Genomic DNA, 21,026 nt, shown 5'->3' on the forward strand with positions numbered 1-21,026 from the left:
TTTCTTAAAAGGACACGAGAAATAAGTAAAGCCCGGATTATTGGGCTCCTTATTTCCCCATACATCTACCAGCCCATATGATTTAACCAAGGAACTAATAGCTCGAAATACCCTAGGTTTTCGCCCTAGATAAGGGCCTTTATTTATGAAATCAATATGAATATTAAGGTCACCACATACTATAACTGGGCCAGACCAGTTTGCCAATTCTACTTCCAAAAAATCAAATATTTCAGGATCATCCTGGTTAGACCCATAGATCACACAGATTGTGCACCCAATTTCCAACCCTACCAATGCCCATCTCCCAGTTATATCGGCCCTTTGACGTTTTGCCCCACCCAACGTTGATTTGGCTAAAATTGCCACACCTCTTAAAATAGACGTCTGTGATGAACAGGTCAGCAGATCAAAACCTTTAATATTTATCAAATGTTTTTTTTCCCAAGGTAGATGCGTCTCCTGTAAACACAAGACATCTATAGAGTTTAACCTAACGAAGTGCCCTAATCTCTGCCTTTTCCTCCAATCATTTAAACCACCTATATTGACTGTGCATATCTTAAGTTTCCCCATTGCTATCTTTTACATCTTACTTTGACTTCACCAAAATTCAGAACCCAAACCGTTATAGAAATACAAAAAATATCGCTCCTGAAAATGGCACCTGGACTTATTATTTTTTTAGGTTTTTCCAGCTCCTTACCCTTCCCCCCAACCAACCCCAACCCCAACCCTCTCTCCCCACCCCCCCCACCACCACCTCGACCCCCTCTCCTCCCCTTACCCCTACCTCCATTCCCCAGGAGGCGCTCAGACCGAGGTCTGTGCATGTGATGTGAACAGCATTAGTGAGCTGGGTGGCACTTAAACCAATCGTCAAATATATTCATACCATACCAGTACCCCCCCTCACAACTAGTAGATCCGAAGAGCTGCAATAATACCCCTGAGATAAAATATTCAGCCTTTTGGATTACCCAGAGTGTCCAAGAATTCTTTCGCCTTTATCTCGGATGAAAAATATCTTGTCTGTCCGTCATAAATCACTTTGAGCTGCGCTGGATTAATTAAATAGCACTGAGTATTTCTTTCTTGAAATGGCTTAATTAACTGCCTCAGTCACCAACGTCTCTCTACCGTTGTATGGCAGAAGTCTGCACGGACAAAGAAAGAAACCTCCCCATTTGATCTTCTTGCTTCTGGTCTAGCTTTTTCCAAGATAGTCTGTCGCAGGAGAAAGTTCCCCAGGAATACTAAGATTGCTCGTGGTTTTACCTCGCCTCCTATCGTTGCTCGAATCTTAAACGGGGTGCGGTGTGCTCTTTGAATTTCAGATGACCAATTCCATTCTGATAGCTCCGGGAAGGTGGATTTAAATAGCTTAATTATATATGCTCTGGCGTCTCCAGCTTCCACTCCCTCGGGAACCCCCAGCACCCTGAGATTGTTCCTCCTCTGTCGGTTTTCAAATTCTTCGAGCTTCCACTGGATATCGCTGATTTGCGCATTCTGAGCCTCAACTTGAGTAGAGGTATGAGCCGTTTCTGCTTCCGTTTCAACAATTCTCTCCTCTAGGCTCGTCACCCTCTCCCCTATATTGGTAAATGCCTTGGAAAGCTTCCTTACCACCCCCTGCATCTTTCTCATAGCAGCTTGAGCCTTTCGACTGTCCTGAGAGGTTTCTTCCCTGTGCGCAAGGATAGCTTGATGTATGACCTCCAGCATTGTGGTATTTTCAACTGTTTCCGGAATAGGAGTGGCGGATGAATAGTCCCATTTTAAATTACCACTTCCCCGATCTTGAGCTTCTGCCTTTGATTTAGATTTAGATTTTTTGGTAATTGTGGGTGGATCCAAATCACTCTCCTCCAAGTCAAGTTCGGCATTACTGTCCCCCGACATTGAGCTTTGTTCATCCTGAGACCACTCTGCCTCTTCGGAGACTGAAAAGAAGCAGTCACTATGCTCCTTTTCCTTATCCTGAGTAACCTTATCTCCAGGACCCACATCTGCAGCCGCCATTAGATTGCCATCCTCTCCAGGAGGAGTCAGCTGAGATAGCCCTAATTCAACACTTTCTCCCGTCGTTTTAGGTAATTCCTCCCTCATACCATTGTTTGCCACCAAGTTAGACCCTAGCAATGTATCCGGCAGAACAGTCATTCCAGAGTTGCTGCCTTCATTTTCATTCACAGGCAAAGGGGGAGGGGTAACTTTCACTACTTTTACAGAAATAGCCGTAATATTGCTTTGGGATAAAGTCTGGGTTGCTTCATTACCTTTACCCCCGTTTTCATCCCTTACGGGCTCCTCCGTAGCTGCTTCTACTGCAGTTTCACTCCTAGGCTCCTTTCCACGGGCAAACAGTTCTGCTATTGACGTGCCGCCTATTTGATTCTTGCTCGAGGCGCCGCCTTTCCCCCGACTCACCGGGTCAGCTACCGACATCCGACGAGAGACCATTGGATCCGCCGCACCTGCCTCCAATGCCTTTGAACCCGCAGCAACTCCCGTAGCAGTTCCACCTCGGGGCTTTCGTGCCGTGGCGGCCGCCTTAGTTCCTGCAGTGTTTGCTGCTAACTTCGGAGGCATACTTCGTCCAGTCCTCGTCCTCGTCCTTACTCCCAACAGGTAAGAGAGAAACCTCCAAATCGGGCGTCCCGTTATCTGTACTATAATCGAGGTGCTGGCCGTCCAGACTTTAAACCGCATCTCCGATCATGTATTCCTTAGCGGCTCGTACTCGGGTCTGTATGTTCACCTACACCATCCCGGCTCACTGATGCTGCTATCGACCTCTAAGCAGTCGCCATCTTGCCTCCCAAGAAATTGATGCTGTTTCTTAATCTTCTATTGGCTGACCCCTCATTTTGTTCCTTTTTAAATTAAATGTTTTAAGAGTTACCACTTTAATCCAAGCAAGATGGCTTCAGGTGTGCCATACGTTTATCATAAGTAGGACTGTTAGCGCTCTAGTTGTTCATTGGAACACTCTGGGAAGCTGCAGTAGAACACAAAGGAATCAACTGACAATCTCTGCCCTTGTTGGATGTACATGTTTTACTGAGAATGTCAGACTTCATTCTCACATGACTGAGAAAGAGAATGTGAATTTACAGAAAATAAGCTCTCAGTTTAGCTTATAGATCACCTTCCAAACCTCTGTGGGAAAAGCATGAGAAAATATTTTTCTCTCAATCATGATATCCCAGCAGAAGGCTTTTTCACATGGTGAAATAACCTTAGAACATACCACAATTCCTAAAATTAGTATGGTACCATCAACAAATGATTTATAATGTAACTAAAGTCTTAAAAACTTCTATTAACTGCAATGCTTTTTAATGAGGTGCTATCATGTATATTGGTCCCAAGATGGCTGCCAACACTTCTTGGATGAAGTGCTGACAGCCAATCAGATCTCAGGATGAGATGTGTGGTTAGGCTCCGCCCACATATATATATGAATTTACTTTTGATTTTCTCAGGAACTACTGAACAGATTGACACCAGACCTGCAAAAGGCACTTCCCTGAGCTGAGGACTACCTCTCTGCCAAATTTCAAATAATTCTGTTCAGCTGTTCGGGCTGTACCTTGGATTAAAGGTCCCTATGGAAAATTGCATGGGGAAAACGCGTTTTGGGACCCCCTTTTTTCTCAGCCCCCGCTTGACAAATCCCCCCGAGACTTTCAGGGTAGGAGCGGGCGCGCAAAAATTAAAAATAAATACATAACTTAGCATTTAAAAAACCGTACAAATTCACTGAAAAAACCATAGGTTTCACACACGTTATAGTTAGGAATTAGCATTTAAAAAACCTTGCAAATTCACTGAAAAAACCATAGGTTTCACACATTTTATAGTTAGCTGTACATTTCACTCGTAAAAAACCAATGAAATTCCACGTTATAGTTAGATCAGGTAACTATAACTTGCGCGACCGCAATCCACAATGTGTCATTTGAGATGTCATCATTGATGTGATGAGTGATGTCACTGACCATGTCATGAGTGATGTAATATGTGACGTCATCAGCAGTGCATTGCGGTCGCGCAAGTTATAGTTACCTGATCTAACTATAACGTGGAATTTCATTGGTGTTTTACGAGTGAAATGTACAGCTAACTATAACATGTGTGAAACCTATGGTTTTTTCAGTGAATATATATATATATATATATATATATATATATATATATATATATATATATATATATATATATATATATATATATATATATATATTTATATATAAACACAAGGTAACTCACATGAGATGCACTCGAGACAAACAACAGGTTACCAGCCTTTTATTTCAGGTACAGTTGTGCGATGAGTGCTGGTTTGATAGAGCAGCTTTCCAACCAGCCTGACGCGTTTCAGGTTTCCCCTTTCTCAAAGGCTTGTGGTAAGTTTGTGCTGTGGCGTGCAGCAACTCCCATAAGTGCAATAATGTCACGCCCCTTAATTCGGCAAATTCAAGACTCCTGGGAGTTGTAGTGCACAAACATTCACTCCATATTTCGGCGCACTAATGACTGCTTTCGATGAAGCCCCCACTGGGCCCCCACAACCATGCACAACTTAAATCCTTCGTCGTTGCTCCATATACGAGGATGGTGTATCCAAACCTCATGGCCTCCTGATAATATGGAGTGGTGCAATCTCGGCAGATGAGCGCCCGCCTCAATTTGTAAACACAAGGTAACTCACATGAGATGCACTCGAGACAAACGACAGGTTACCAGCCTTTTATTTCCGGTACAGTTGTGTGATGAGTGCTGGTTTGATAGAGCAGCTTTCCAACCAGCCTGACGCGTTTCAGGTTTCCCCTTTCTCAAAGGCTTGTGGTAAGTTCGTGCCGTGGCGTGCAGCAACTCCCATAAGTGCAATAATGTCACGCCCCTTAATTCGGCAAATTCAAGACTCCTGGGAGTTGTAGTGCACAAACATTCACTCCATATTTCGGCGCACTAATGACTTCTTTCGATGAAGCCCCCACTGGGCCCCCGCAACCATGCACAACTTAAATCCTTCGTCGTTGCTCCATATACGAGGATGGTGTATCCAAACCTCATGGCCTCCTGATAATATGGAGTGGTGCAATCTCGGCGGATGAGCGCCCGCCTCAATTTGTAAACACAAGGTAACTCACATGAGATGCACTCGAGACAAACGACAGGTTACCAGCCTTTTATTTCAGGTACAGTTGTGCGATGAGTGCTGGTGTGATAGAGCAGCTTTCCAACCAGCCTGACGCGTTTCAGGTTTCCCCTTTCTCAAAGGCTTGTGGTACGTTCGTGCTGTGGCGTGCAGCAACTCCCATAAGTGCAATAATGTCATGCCCCTTAATTCGGCAAATTCAAGACTCCTGGGAGTTGTAGTGCACAAACATTCACTCCATATTTCGGCGCACTAATGACTGCTTTCGATGAAGCCCCCACTGGGCCCCCGCAACCATGCACAACTTAAATCCTTCGTCGTTGCTCCATATACGAGGATGGTGTATCCAAACCTCATGGCCTCCTGATAATATGGAGTGGTGCAATCTCGGTGGATGAGCGCCCGCCTCAATTTGTAAACACAAGGTAACTCACATGAGATGCACTCGAGACAAACAACAGGTTACCAGCCTTTTATTTCAGGTACAGTCGTGCGATGAGTGCTGGTTTGATAGAGCAGCTTTCCAACCAGTCCGACGCGTTTCAGGTTTCCCCTTTCTCAAAGGCTTGTGGTAAGTTCGTGCTGTGGCGTGCAGCAACTCCCATAAGTGCAATAATGTCACGCCCCTTAATTCGGCAAATTCAAGACTCCTGGGAGTTGTAGTGCACAAACATTCACTCCATATTTCGGCGCACTAATGACTGCTTTCGATGAAACCCCCACTGGGCCCCCACAACCATGCACAACTTTAATTCTTCGTCGTTGCTCCATATACGAGGATGGTGTATCCAAACCTCATGGCCTCCTGATAATATGGAGTGGTGCAATCTCGGCTCATGTGAGCGACCAGTGTTTTGAAAATATTGAGGCGGAGGCTCATCCGCCGAAGACTGCACCACCCCAAGATGCCAAGGGGGCACTGCGGAGCGGATTCACCGTCCCGGAATAGGGGACTTGTACGCAGTATTGAGGACACGTGAGCATGTGGGGGTTCATTATGGACTTAAAATCGCAGTTATAAGTGCACTCGAACCTTGGATTATTTCAGGGCACTACAACTCCCACAAGTCTCCACAATGCCACATTTAGGGAGGAGCCTTGAAAGCATTATGGGAGTTAGCCCGCCAAAGCACAAACTTTCCCCGCAGCCCATGAAGAAGAGGACACTCGAAACGCGTCGGCAAAAGCGGAAAGCTGCATTACTCACCTGCATGCAATAACGTGTCCATACCTGATTTGATTAAAGGCTGGTAACCTTGTACGAGTTCGTGTGCGTCTTCATGTGAGCGACCAGTGTTTTGAAAATATATATATATATATATATGTCCTGTTTTGCTGCTTACTTCGCTCCCCAATCTCCGAGATACAAAGCAGGCACGGACAACGATTCTGTGCAAATTAATTTATTTTCGCTAGTCGGCCATAAGACACACATATACACATATATATATATATATATATATATATATTTTCCTTTAATATCTCAAAAACTACTGAACGGATTTACACCATTTCAAAAAAGCGTGCTTTCTGGACCAAGACCTTTCTCCCTGCCAAATTTGGCATAATTCCGTTCAGCAGTTTCACCTGTAACCTTGTCTAAAGTTTCCTATGGAAAATACATTGAGAAAACACGTTTTGGGACCCCCCTTTTTTCTCAGCCCCCCTTGACCAATCACTCCCAAACTTTCAAGAGAGGAGCTGATCAAAAAAGAGAAACTTTTTGGAAAATTTCGTAAAGATTCGTCAAACGACGCGAAAGTTATAAGCACATGAAAAAATGCATTTCCTGTGGAAATGGGGTCCTAACTATAACTAGCTAATATATATATATATATATATATATATATATATATATATATATATATATATATATATATATATATATATATATATATATATACACACACACACATACATAGATGGAATATTTATCTACCCTCCTTTTTAAATGTGGTTCTGAATATTTTTTTTTTTATATTCCAATATTTATATTTATATTCAATTTAATTTTTAAATATTGATTCCACATTCAAATGTAATTCATGTACTTTTTACTCGATGTAGCAGTATGTCTTTTATGTCTATATACCTCATTGCTATGGTAGAATTGCACACAGGTGCATTGCTTTTGCTAATTTTTTTCTAATCACCCACACTATTTAATCACATGATGTCTTGTAGCACGTCATGTGAACAAGACCGAGTTGTTTCGGTCGAAACGCTTCATGCTAAAGCGCTGGACAGGATGGACTGGTTGCTGTATTCATGGATTATAAATCAAGCACAGCAGTTTCTTCATTTCGTCCTTTGAGTGGTCCGTACCCGTTTGTGTGCCATGGAAGTTTGGTGACATCCGGGATTTGTATATTATATATATAGTCACCAGTAGGTAGTTATAGTTAGGACCTAGTAATATAGGAAAAGCATTTTTTGTTTTGCCAATAACTTTGGCACCGTTTCACGAATCTTCGTGAAATTTCCTAAACTAGTTTGCCACTCACTCCAGCTGCTGTCGTGAATATTTTGGGATAATTTGTGAAGTAGGGGCCGAGAAAAAGGAGGGGATACCAAAACTTGTTCTCCCCAAGCAATATTCCGTAGGGATTTTAGACACAACTACAGCCCGAACCGCTGAACTGAATTACACAAAATTTGGCAGAATGCTAGATCGTGGTCCAGAATGACTTCTTTATGTGATTTGGTGTAAATCCATTCAGTTTTTTGGGAGTTATTAAAGAAAAAAGATTTATGTATATCTAGGCAAGCGAATCCACCGTGGATCTGACAGATGTCATGGTGAGAGGAGATTGCCTGCAACCACTTTAACCAGGAAGTTGTGACAGCCATCTCAGGACCAAAACAAAAACATTAAAAAAAAGACAAGGAGGCAGGGCAGAAATACCCTGCCCCTGAGGCTTTGATGGGGTCACACAGGGACCCCGCCGGAGGCCCCAGAAAGTTTCTTATTTTTCTGCAAATTAGTGGAATTTTTTAGTTTTCTTCCCATTCTTCTTTTTACTTGCCCCCCACCCCCGGTGGGCAAAGTCCTGGAGAGTAGATTAATAGATCAATTTATGGATAATTGGGGGAGGGGTCAAATGTTGCAAATGTGGCCCTCCTCCCGAGCCTCATTTCAGTCCAGGGACCCTATCCACTGAGACGAGGCTGTAAAATCAAAGGGGAAGGGGGGCCATCCCCCAGGCCAATTTCGCCCAGGCCTGGCCTTAGTAAAAATGGAGAAGGGTCTGGAGACCCCATCCCCCGGGTCCCGGCCATGCATCTAATGATGAGGGGGCTGCACGGCCCTGCTCCTGGGGACATTATTGACCCTGATGACCCCATCCCCAGGGCCTTTCCACCCCCCAGAAAGTAGGTGTTTCCCTGCCCGCACTGGTGTGGCCAGGAAAACCTGTGCTTGCTCTCGCTTGGCAGGAGTAATTTCAAAGCGTGATTTCAAGCATGAGCACATATTGAGTCCAGTCCCACCCGCTGGGAGCGGCTTCTTATCTTTTTCCCTGGCAACACTGAAGCAAACATGAAAACAGGTGAAAAAATTGCTCCCACCATAGAGGGAGCTGAATATTTTGTTGCTCCCTGTGGGAGGAAGCAACGCCAGCTCCTGCAGGAGGTGGGGGACTGACTAGAGCGGTGGGGGCACTGGAGCTCCCCACCAGCCTTCAACAAAGAGGTAATGGCTGCCTTGGGTGGGCGCTAGTGCACCCACCCTTTAAAGGCAGGGACCGGGAGATGGGGTCCCCGGGGCAGAAATCGGCCCGGGAGGGAGGCCACGTGCACCCCCTCCCCTATTACTAATTGGCCAGGCTTTGAGGACTGGGGTCCCCAGGCCAGAAATCAGCCCAAGGAAGGGCCTTTGCCATGCTCTACTAATTACCCCACATATTACATCACTCATGAAATTTTCTATGACATCATTGATGATATAACTGCAACATTTGCACTGAAAATATTGATGAGAAAACTGTGCATGGCGGAGGCACAGACAGGGCCTGCAGCCAACCCACTGCATGCAGCAAACTCCAGCCATGCACCGCAAGGGGTTGGTGTCGGGTTGCCCCGCCCGCAGCCTCACGGGCCTCCCACCCTCAGCCTCACTAGCTGCCCAGACTGCTGCCTCCAGTACACTCCCCGCTGGCCGAGACACGTCGGCTGGCGAAGGCGGTACATGAGACCTACAAAAGGGGCTGGTCTCCGACAGAAACGCGCTTCATGTTCCGCCATGAACCCCCCCTCTAGGCCTCCCTCAGTTTCTCTGAAAATCCTAAGCCCTCACTTATCTGATATACTGTGACTGCGTCGGAGAGCTGAAACGTCCTTAAGCGTTCTTCTCCCGACGTCTTCCACAGTCTTGTCTTCCGGGTCAGTTCTTCGTTTCCGGGGCTTGTGGCAGAGTCGGCGTACCCTCGCTGGCCAGCATAGTTTAGTTTCTTCATGAACAGCCTTCCCTAACGCTGTTCTTCTTGTACCTGAAAACGGTAACACATAAAAGAGAAGTATTTAAAGAACCATTGTTCTCAGCCTACGGTAGTATACATGATATATATGCCTTATGTAAAAAAGATATACTTATCTGATTCTGCCTTTCTTCAGCAGCATTCAGTAACTTCTTTGCCTTGTTTATAATGCAGTTTTTTCCTCTTATGCTGTAAAATAAGAGAAAGGAATTATTAACTTACTTTTGACTTGCATGGTTAAGCCTATCCTGACTCAGCACATTTTTGGGCATCATTTTATTATCCTGTTTGAGAAAATGAGTTTTTTGTTTTTTTCCTAGATGTGCAGGATAGTATTAGTTTTTATTGGGTCTAATGAATCCAGATGGTGGTCTCCGTTAAGGTTAGAATGTTTCAAACTTATCATTGTTTAATGCTTATTTTCTGCAGTCCTATATGATTCATTTGTATATTTTTACCTTTTAGAAATCACTGTATCAGTCTCAAGTTCTAGTTGTTCATATTTTCCTTATCCTACCATCAGAACATTCAACAGGTATAGTCCTACCTTAGCCACAAGTTCTATATAGCCTTCTCGAAGTTCTAGGATCATACTTACCTTTTGTTCATTAGGACACAACTGCTACATCACACCTGACGGACCAGTGGATTCTACTCCTTCTCTCTTTCCTTGTTTTGTTTTCCCCTCTTTCCCACCTTCTCTTCTTTTGCTTTGACTTTGTTGGGTGAAGGATGTGGGTGAGGGAAGTTGGGATTCAGCAATTGTTCCTTCCACTTCGCCCCTGCGGAAAACCCAGGTGAGCCTCACAGTTGGCAGCCAGGCCGTGGCCAACCCTGGCAAAGGCAGCCAACATGGGAGAAGGCACACAGCCTCCCTCCACAGGCTGATTTCAGCCTGGGAACCCCATTTCCTGGGGCCCACCAATTTTTTTTAGGGGAGGGGGCACACAGCCCCCTCCCCAGGCCAATGTTGGCCCTGGAACCCCATCCCCTGAGGCCTATCAAATTATTATTTGGGGAGGGTGCCACATAGCCCCCCTCCATGGGCCTATTTTGATCCCAGGGTACACATCTCCTAGTGCCTGGCCCACTCACGGGGGATCCAGAGCAAAAAGCAAGTATTGGCTGACCGCAACCTGAAGGGAAAGTTATGGCCTTCAATTTGTTTCTCTGCTTAGCCCCTGGGGAGAAAATATAATCAAAAACATACATAAAGGGTCAGGATAGAGGTATCCTGGCCCCATAACGCACATGGAGGGATCTCTGTGGGTCGCTCCAGGAGTAACAAAATTGCCCAAATAGTTTTTTTTGCACCACGGCCCTCAGCACGACCCCCAGTGTAAATCTGCAATGGATCAGCGGACCGAAAACAATACTACACCCACTCACACACCAAAACCTCACCAAACTATAGAAATTCAGCAGTTATAATTATACTTATGCTTATATGAAGGTACTATAATGCGTGCTGTTTAGTAACTTCAGGCCACAAGTTATAGGGCATATTTACGAGAAAATGTCAGAGCACTGAGCTGCGGCAAATTTGGCTGTGCCATCGCTCTGACATTTTCAAAATGCAGGGATGTCCTGTGTTCACAAGTATACGGTGCACCCCTGTGGTTTCCCAAGTGCTGGTGCTAAATTTAGCTGCCTCGCGCCAATGCAGGCACCTCTGCATGATATGCAGCACACATAGAAAAATCGAAAATAAGGGGAAATAAAAGTATTTCACATTGGTTCCCCATTCTAACCCCCGGTCTTGCATAGCGTTCATTTTTGGCTCTGCCTCAGATTCTCACCTCCTTGTAAATCTAGGGCAGCGTCAAAAGCAATGGGTGTTGTAGTAGAACGCCCACAACAACACCCATTCGTGCTAAGTAATGCTTGTAAAGGGGCCTTATTTACAAGGTGGTTTTAAGCCAAAACAAGTAGCTAAAGACACTTTCTAAAAAAGGGCATATTGCCACCGGAACGTCGTCAAAAGTGACGTTCTGGTAGCGATATCCCCGTGTAAATATGTCCCATAGTTTCTTACGATAAGTATAGCTGTAAGTATAATATAACTGTTAAATTTCTATGATTTTGTGTGAGTGAAATGTGAACCTAACTATAACGTCCCTGTAAACTTTGTTTTTTTTAGTGAATACACATATATATATCTTCAAGGTAGATAAATGTGGAGTTAAAAATAGTAAATTCTTACCTGTCTATGTGCAGTAATCTCTCTATATTTTGTCCCTGGTTATTATTGTAACGATATTCAGGATGCAATATTCCCTGTAACAATTTTCTGTTTCCTCACATAATACCTCATCTGCTCCTTGTACCTTCTGTTCTCATGCTACCACAATTGCTCTCTTCCTTAGAAGCTTTTTAGGTCTCGCCTGAGCCAGCTCCGCCTCTCCATAACTGCTGCACGTGCATCCCTTGTTTTCTTTCACTTTCGCGCAAAGCGCGGGTGCCGCGATTAAAGCAAAAGTAAAGAAATAGATGTTTTTTTCAATTTCTTTACTTTTGCTATAATCGCGGCACCCGTTAAAAGTAAAGCGCCGGTGCCGCGATTATAGCAAAAGTAAAGAAATAGAAAAAAAATCTATTTCTTTCCTTTTGCTATAATCGCGGCACACGTGCTTCACTTTTAATGTTAAAAGTAAAGCGCGGGTGCCATGATTATAGCAAAAGTAAAGAAACACTGTGACATACTCCCCATTCTTGGCACATACGCAGCAGTCCTGTTTGTGTATATGCTTGGGGCTTCCTCCTGCTGCTGTGTGCTCATAGTCTCGGTGCTATAATAAAGTTGTATGAATAATGCTAGTGAGTTGGGAACTTTCACGTTTATTTACATATTGACTCTGTGATGGGCAACAGAATATGGTGGTATGGTCTCATGAACAGCAACTTGGCTAAAGCTCAGTCGACCTCAATGTTTTGGAAACTATGTGAACATGAACTGTGTGAGCTGCTATCACCGTGATAAATTGTGTTCTATAAATCTCTTGAGGCATAGTTCCTCTGCTTTGCCTTACCGAACATCTGATACAGGTCTCAAATGTGATGTTTGCTCCTAGCCTAAGACACAGACATCATGGCTGAAACACAAGGCACACCGTGCTACAAATAAACCATTGCCCACAACATCTTCTTGAGTATAACACATTCTGTTTATTGAAATGTAACCAGGTAACTGCAACTAAATATACCACAGACTCTTGATTGGCTTGAACGGTAGAGAGGTTAACCCTGATGTAAGTTAGGCTTGTACCTTACATTTGAGTGAAACCATTGACTTATAAGGTCCCAAAAGCGAGACCTATTGACTATGCCAATGCTTGTTATAAAAGTAGTGCCACCCTTCTGTTACCACTCACTGACCCATCATCTCAATCACTGAACATGAAGGGTCCTTGATTACAGGGCTCTCTTCAAGGGCAGAGTTCAAAGCAATGACATTGCTGATACCCTACCCAGCAAACGTGAGCCCCAAATCTGAAAATATTGCTGGGGTTAAAGCCCCAGATCTCTTTGAAGTGGATGTCTATGATCAATGTGAGTGACACCTGCACCCCCATTTATATCGATGATATTGTGCAAGTCAGCATCTTGAAGTTGACATTATTTCCGGCCGATATTTTAAAGTTGATATATTCATGCCACTCTTCTTCAGAAGGGGCTGTTATGTCTTCTTTCAGTATTTTAAAAGGACAAGGTTAGTTGTAGCTATCAATTCAGAGCTGGCCTAGGAGGAGGTACATCCCTAGTGGAGTAGGTTACAAGTATTGATGCACTTTAGAATCGCAGAGGCATAAAAGTTAAAGTGAGTTCATAGCTCAAGGTTGAACCAACTTCCTCGTGAAGAGTCTGGCCATATCTAATAAATGAGCTTCAACACGCTGGCTCCCTTTTCAAATTATGTGCATCTCCATGAGGGTGTGGCACATTATTTCCCAGAGTAATAGTACATCCTTGTGTGTGGATAGTCATGCTGAACCATTGAGCAGCACTGAAACACAGCCAGCCAGAAGTCTGCAAAGTTTTTTTGATCTAGAACAGTTTTGAGTTGCGATCCGTTTTTGCAATCTGTGAAGTGTGTAAAGTTTCATAGCTTAAGTTCACTTTTGCGTGTTCAAAGATTTGCTGCACACTGTAAGATAATGTTCACTTTATTTAAAAATAAGCCATGATAGAAAACGTATGCAGACTTTTTTTTGGGAAGTGTACCTTTTGCATTTTTCTGGGCACAATGGCAAATGCATGCATAGGTTTTATCTGCAAGTTTATCCTTTGTGACGCACTTCGTTGGTGTAGTCCTAGATTTTATGCAAATGTGGGAAGGTGTACATTTTCGCAGGTACATGAAGTTGTTATGTTTTCCAGTGAACTTCACTTCTCCTCCCACATCTAGAGATGGATTCTGCATAACACACTAGAAAGGGGGCGCCAGGTAGCTAGAAGTCACTGGTCTAAATGCTGGAGAGCTTGTGGATGTCAGAAGTAACGTGAATATGTGCTCTATCAGACTCTTACAATAGTATACGTTCCAGGCAGCTGAAGAAGTGCAGGGAGTAGAAATGAACAGAGGTCCTTGGTGGGTATGTCTGACTTGGCTACAGTGGCTAAATTCTGCCAGGTGCAAACTTCACGGCCGGTTAGTGTTTGTCTGTGAGCAAACTGCTTACCAGCACCATCAAGCTTTTAACAACTAAAACCTGTCAGGAATCTTGTTAGCAAATAGTGCAAAATTCCGATTTATACTTCCTGGAATGCAAATAGTTCTTCTGATTTGAGCTCCCTGGAATACATTGTGTTTAAAGGTATGCAAATCAAAATCGTAAGCTATTTGGCAACAAAACTATATCAGGATGTTCTAGCAGGGGTTAGATGGGCAACTACCCATGTGCAATTAACCCATATACCAATTTCACATCGATTGGAAGTCTGTGCCTGAAACAGAATTATCACCAAAGTTGTAATCAGGGCCTATCATGGCCGGCCTTGGCAAAGTGCTCGGCCGCTCGGGGCTCGGGGCGTTGGGGGTGCGGCCAAGCTGTTTGCCAGGGCTTGTTTTGGCCGATTTTGTTACAGGGGCCGATATTGCAGCTATGCGACCAATGCGGCCCTATAACAAAAACCTTCCCCCCAGGGGCCCAAAACTGGCCCCCACCCTGGCAGCCCACGGGGGAAAAGTCCGGTGCCCTCCATAGCCAGTCCGGCCCTGCTTAGAATCCCCCTGCAGCATTGAAAATCTTGCATCGACAATTACGGAGAGAGTTCCAAATACAATCCTATACACTGGCATGTGAGCATCAATGACTTTTTGGAGTTTAGTGAACTTGTGGGTGGTCATTTTGCCCAAAACTCCCTGGCCGTTGCCAATGCTTCTGATTTACCTGGAACGCCACAACATTGTGCAAGATCACACTGCATGCCCGGTGGTTGTTCTAGTGGGGTGATGGCGCTCAAAGGCAGTATGCAAATATTATATGGCCCTCTCACACGTGGTAGACTTCACCATCTGCTTCACCGGATCGGGATCGGGTGCCCAGCGGCAACACAATCAAAGCTGGCTGACAGCCATAACCCTATGAATAGGGTCTCACAATAATTAGTAGCTGCATATTCTGAATACTTGTCTGCATCACAGAATATAGAATCTGCTTCATGAGGAATCTTTAATTAAATGGAATTCTGGTCTCTGTTACCCATGAGACCATCTACTACTATTTACCTTCGGGACGGAAGTACAACCGACAATAAGGACCTTAATCATAGGAATTTAGCACAGAAGAAATCGCTGTGTACTTCATGGTAGCGACGAAACACGTGTTTGCTAGGCTAAGACTCTGTACCAAGGAACGCACAACAAGGACAATAAATCCTGGAACCACACAGAGCAGTGGATGAACAGTGTATCTTTCTTTCCTTCACTCATTACTGTACTAACTTAAATCTATGTACCACTAGCGTGTGCAGGGGACCTTGGAGTTCATTGTGCAAGATCACTCTAGTACCGGTTTATAATGTTTTTTACTGCCTACTTTTTTCTACAACTTATCTATCTCCCTGATCCTAGTTCAGTTATTGATTCCTTGCCAATTTCTCTCCCTTTATAGCTACGCACAGCAGTAATTCTCCCTTATTTCAGATCCTTCCTCTAATGGTACCAAGTCTCAAAAGAAGCAATAGCCTGCGTCCGGGTAAAAGAGATGATCCTGACGATGGAAATCTAACAGTAGTGAGAAAGTGTTGGACCTGGCCATCTCTGCAGGTTCACCCCCACAACATTATGCCTATACCTCTTTCTGAACCAGTTTTTGTTTTCTTTTTGGACTCTGTACACTTTACCACTGCTAACCAGTAATAAAGTGCTTGTGCTCTCTCCTCTAAAAATGGTAAAAGTGGCACATTTATTTTACTTACAAGTCCTAAGTAAATTGGAACTAAAGGAACCCAAGGGCCTGCAGCATTTATTGTGCCACCCATTTACGTAGCCCTTTAAGACATGTCTTAGGCCTGCTATCGTAGCCTGTGTGTGCAGTTTTAAACTTCCATTTCAACCTGACAAGTTAAACCCCTTTCCAGGCCTAAAACCTGCTTTTTAATACATATTCCTCCCCCATAGGATAGGTCCTAAAAACCCCATAGGGAGGGTGCATTGTATTTAAAATGATGGACATGCATTTTTAAGTTTTTTATGTCCTGGCAGTGAAAACCTCTCAAATGTGTTTTTCACTACTGTGAGACCCGTCTCTCCCATAAGATAATATTGGGTTACCTTAATACATTTAATAAGCGATAACTTTTGTTTGGGAGAATGTAGGAATATCATATTTTGGTGTCTCAGGAATTTTAATTGAATACCCTCTGTAATGGTAAAGTCGGATTTTATGTCGCAATTCTGAAAATGGCACTTTTAGAAAGTTGGCATTTTCTTATCCTAATCATTTGGTACCTATAGCCTGTTTCCTGGGTCACATGACTAAGTGTTGTTGGCAGTTGGCCTTTGTGTATTACTCCCAGACAGCCACACAATAGAGAGCCTGGTTGTTGGCAGGATGGCCATGCTCACTTGATGAAGGGGGCGAAACGGTCACCTGTCACATTTGCACTAAGAGGATGCTTCTTCAGCTCACACTCAAAGGACTTCATGCTAGCCTATTGTGCCTGCAGACAGACTGGAACTAGGACAGGGAAGCAGAAAATTTCAGACACTGCTGTAGGCAGAAGACTCTAGAGGCTTCTTTCACTTCAAAGTCAACACCAGGTTTAACAAGCATTTGCAATGCAATAGGTCTCGCATTTGCGAGAGTTTAAGCTACTGACATTGTAAATGACAATTCCTTTTATTTATCTGTTTTGATAATTAACACATAAATAAAAGGCATTGTCATTTATAATGCCAATAACTCAAACTCTTGTAAATGCCATACCTATTGCATTTCAAAGATGCAGCTGCCATTGTCCCGGACAGCTTGGAAAGTGAAGGCACGCATGGCGCGCTGAATGTTGCAGGAAAGCATGTCATGCCTGCAGTAGATAAGACAAACAGTTTAACAACAGAAGTAAAAGGGCCAGTCCTCATGGAAGGTTACAAATGAAGACAAGGCGGTACTAAGGAGGGACTAACAAGCCTATTAACGAATCAGAAGCCATAATTTACGAAGGACAAAAGGAGTACTGAGAGAGGAGCTTGCTAATTTTGGCTGCCCTGAGACTATGATTTCATTTAGATAGGAGTTGTGTTCTTCCTCTAAAAAAGTACTTATATCGCACTCAAATTGGATGGTGGAGGGTTTGCCTCACCTAACATGACTGCCACATTCCAAAGTAATGATGCAGTGGTGGGCAAGGGATTAAACTTTCCATCATGCTGCACTAATACTTGCTGCACTACTGTTGATTTCCCCATGACTAGATGAGGCACTGAAGTGACTGCATGTCCATCTGTGCATGCTAGGTGATACTTACACAGACCTAGTTGGTTATTTCAGTACATTCAATTAGCCAATCACATGGCTTGACAGATTATCAGAATCGTCTGAGAGTGAGAATGACTCGCTGGGTGTGATTTTGGCACACTAGTAGAACCCCAGCCTATCCTAGCATGCTGCACAGAATTTTGAAGTGCTGATTGGCTGTGGAGTCTGAACATGCCTCTGTGGTGCGCACACACTGTCTTGGCTGTGCTCCACCTGGACGTTGCTTGTGAATGGCTTAACTTGAGTCAGACACGAACCGAGCACTAAGCTGGAACTGGGCGGTGGCAGCCAATTTGGACCCAGGCAGTCCCTATGCTGCTGTCACACATGAGTGGAGAGGGTGTAGCAACAGTTTAGAGCGAGGAAGACATCTGGAGGGGAGAGTCAATGACAGCTGGACTCGTCACATGGTCCTTTTGGCAGCCTAAACGGTCTGTGTGAGCATGCCCAACTGCTGCACGTGTTACTGCTGTGGTTTTGGGGCTTAAGCAAGTTGTTGACAGGCTTACTAGCCTCTCGGCTGTGGCACCAGCAGGGTACGGCGCAATAGAACTCTAAGGCATATGAAGGAGTGGTATTTGAAAAGGAACGCCTCACCCAGCTGACCTCACTGTTGAGAATTATGTTCTCAGGATAATGCAGGGACAGAACACTGTTCTGCTTGTACTGGCTTGAGGTTTCTGATGGATGTCATGCTCAGGACAGACTCCAAGTCTCTGCAACAATGGCTTACCTCACCCTCAGATGTAACACGCGGGCTGTTTCCGATAGACTGGAGTGTGAAATCACGGTGTAGGTCTGCATGGTGTGAGGTGTTTGAGAAAAGTGAGTGCAGTGTGAGTGATACGTGCGCAGTGTCAGTGCAGGGTTAATGGTGCGAGTGCAGGCTGAGAAGTGTATGGAGTCATGAGTGCATGCAGGGCAAGCAGTGACTGTGTGTAGAATGAACAGAATGTTTGAACAGGATGAGCAGTGCATGAGTGTCAGGTGAGTGTTATTTGAGTGAAGGGTGAGCGTCTCCCAGCTGTCCAAGCACCCAAAAGACAAAACATTCATTGTAGCGCTCCTGACCCTTCAAAGACCTGTGTTCTTTTACTCAGTCCAGTCTTGTAAGTAATGCAGCTGACGTGCAGCTGACGTAAGCGCGCTGCGCCCGGACAGGAGATGTGCACGCGTATGGTGCTCGCACTCCATACGCGTGAAAGTGTAGAATTCCGTGTGTTGCAACTTCATATAAAGCGAATCTCAAAATAAGCTTTAACCCACACTATGAAATTGACTGCTTTAGCACAGTCATTGTGGGTTCAGCTTGCTCTTGTCGTCTTTTTTCCCGGTAATTTCGGCTTGAACCATGAGGCCGTATCTCACGCACTAGCTGTTCCCAGAAGTATGACTTTTGCACAGTGGGAGGCAAAATGTAGTAGTAGTGTGCCAGTTCAGCAAAGGGCATAGAGGGCAATGCTGTAGAAAAGGGGGCGTGGGAAATGTTGTTGGATGTGGGTCGTACGGACGCTTCATCCCTCTAATGCGTTTAGAGTACTGAGGCAGAGTCGGTAACATGAGGTTGATCATGCACCACCACTACCAACCTCTTGGGAACGTGCGCGCTGTCCAAACGCCAGCCCTACGCGGGGACAGGAGATGTGTAAGCGTACGGAGTGCACATCTCCTGTCCATACACGTGCATATCTCCTGTCCCCCTTCGGCAGAGAAAGCGACGACAATAGGTCTCGCCAAGGCGAACAGCGCATGCGCTGCATCGCTAGGCGAGACCTACAAAGGGGACCCTCAGACCCACTATTCAGTACACTCCTGGCTCTATGGATATGACAGAAGAAGGAATGCCAAGCTGACCTGCTGCACTGGACTTTGCAGTATCTGCAACTGGACCTGCCTGAGGTCTGCCTTGTTGCCGTTGAAGGAAGACAGGACTTGCACCCTCATCCCAGGCTGAAGTGTGTCCAAACTGACTGACATCCTGTTCTGAGCTACAGGGAAACAACAAGTTCCAGAGGCCTCCCGGCTACTGCCCAGCTGACTCCTGTGGCACTAGACCTGCCTGGACCTGCAACTGGACCTGCTTGAACACTACTGGCCTCTGCTGGAGTGAGTTCCTGATCCCCTAGGGACCCCCTGGACCATTGGTATGGCATTAGTTGAGCTGCTCCTAAAAGAAAAGGAGAAATACTGACGTTTTGTCTTCTTCGCGGCTGTGAACACGCCTGTTCGCGCCAAGAGTTTGTCACCCATGCTGACCGCCAAGGTGAAGTTCCAGTGACCCAACTCTTCGCGCTACGGAGACCACCAGTGACGAACGTCAATGCAAGAGCTGCAATCCGCACTTCAGCATCGACCTCCCCGAGGTAACCGCCAGTGTGAATCTCCAGCAAAATCTGTCCGCGACTCCTGACAGGATCTTTTATTTATTTAAACAGAGTTTTATACAGTGCAAACTTGACCTGGTTTCAGGTATCAGAGCGCCAGTTACGTTACATGAGGACACATTCATTTTTGTTAGGCATGGGGAGATTAAGTGATTTGCCCAGAATCACAGGATAATCAGCGTCATTGCCGAGACTCGAACCCGGTTCCCCAGATTCAAGGTCGACCGCCCTAGCCGTTAGGCCAACTCCTCTCCCCATCTTTGTGCTACAGTGATGACCATCCACGATGCTCTCCCTGCTCCTAGAGGCCCCCTCCACTGCGAATGAAGCTCTTTGGCTGGACTTTATAAGGTAACTGTTTCAGTGAGACTAAACTGGTCCCTGTATATTGTTCATGCTTCATAGCAGTGATTACAAAGATATGAGAGGCAACACAAAACTAGATTCACTGTGTTAATACAGTTGAGAACCGATTGTTGAGTCCACACAAAAGGTTGTAAGATTCAAGTGTTCTTTATTCCACAATTCGGTACAACCATATTCACAGCCAACGCGTTTCTATCCAAAGGAGGCCTGTAACGACGTAAATTGCCGTCGTGCTGCAACACGACGGCAATTTACGGCGTTACAGGCCTCCTTTGGATAGTCCTTTACATAGGATACCCGAAATTTGAATAACCAGGATTTCTTGGGAATTACAGTTCTTGACGCACTTCGCTAGACGCATCTTTATTGCTCACATGCTACTTTCTAGCAAGGTTTTATCTACTTTAAGCTACCCTCCAAACTCTTCTGAGAATACCTTTGTGCATCTTCGTTTTATAACTCGTGCCTTGGAGAAGCTCATGTTTGGGCGAAACGCGTTGGCTGTGAATATGGTTGTACCGAATTGTGGAATAAAGAACACTTGAATCTTACAACCTTGTGTGGACTCAACAATCAGTTCTCAACTGTATTAACACAGTGAATCTAGTTTTGTGTTGCCTCTCATATCTTTGTGAACATATGTTTTATCTAT

Source organism: Triturus cristatus, chromosome 4_1 (genome assembly GCF_964204655.1).
Source record: "Triturus cristatus chromosome 4_1, aTriCri1.1, whole genome shotgun sequence".
NCBI classification, from domain to species: domain Eukaryota; kingdom Metazoa; phylum Chordata; class Amphibia; order Caudata; family Salamandridae; genus Triturus; species Triturus cristatus.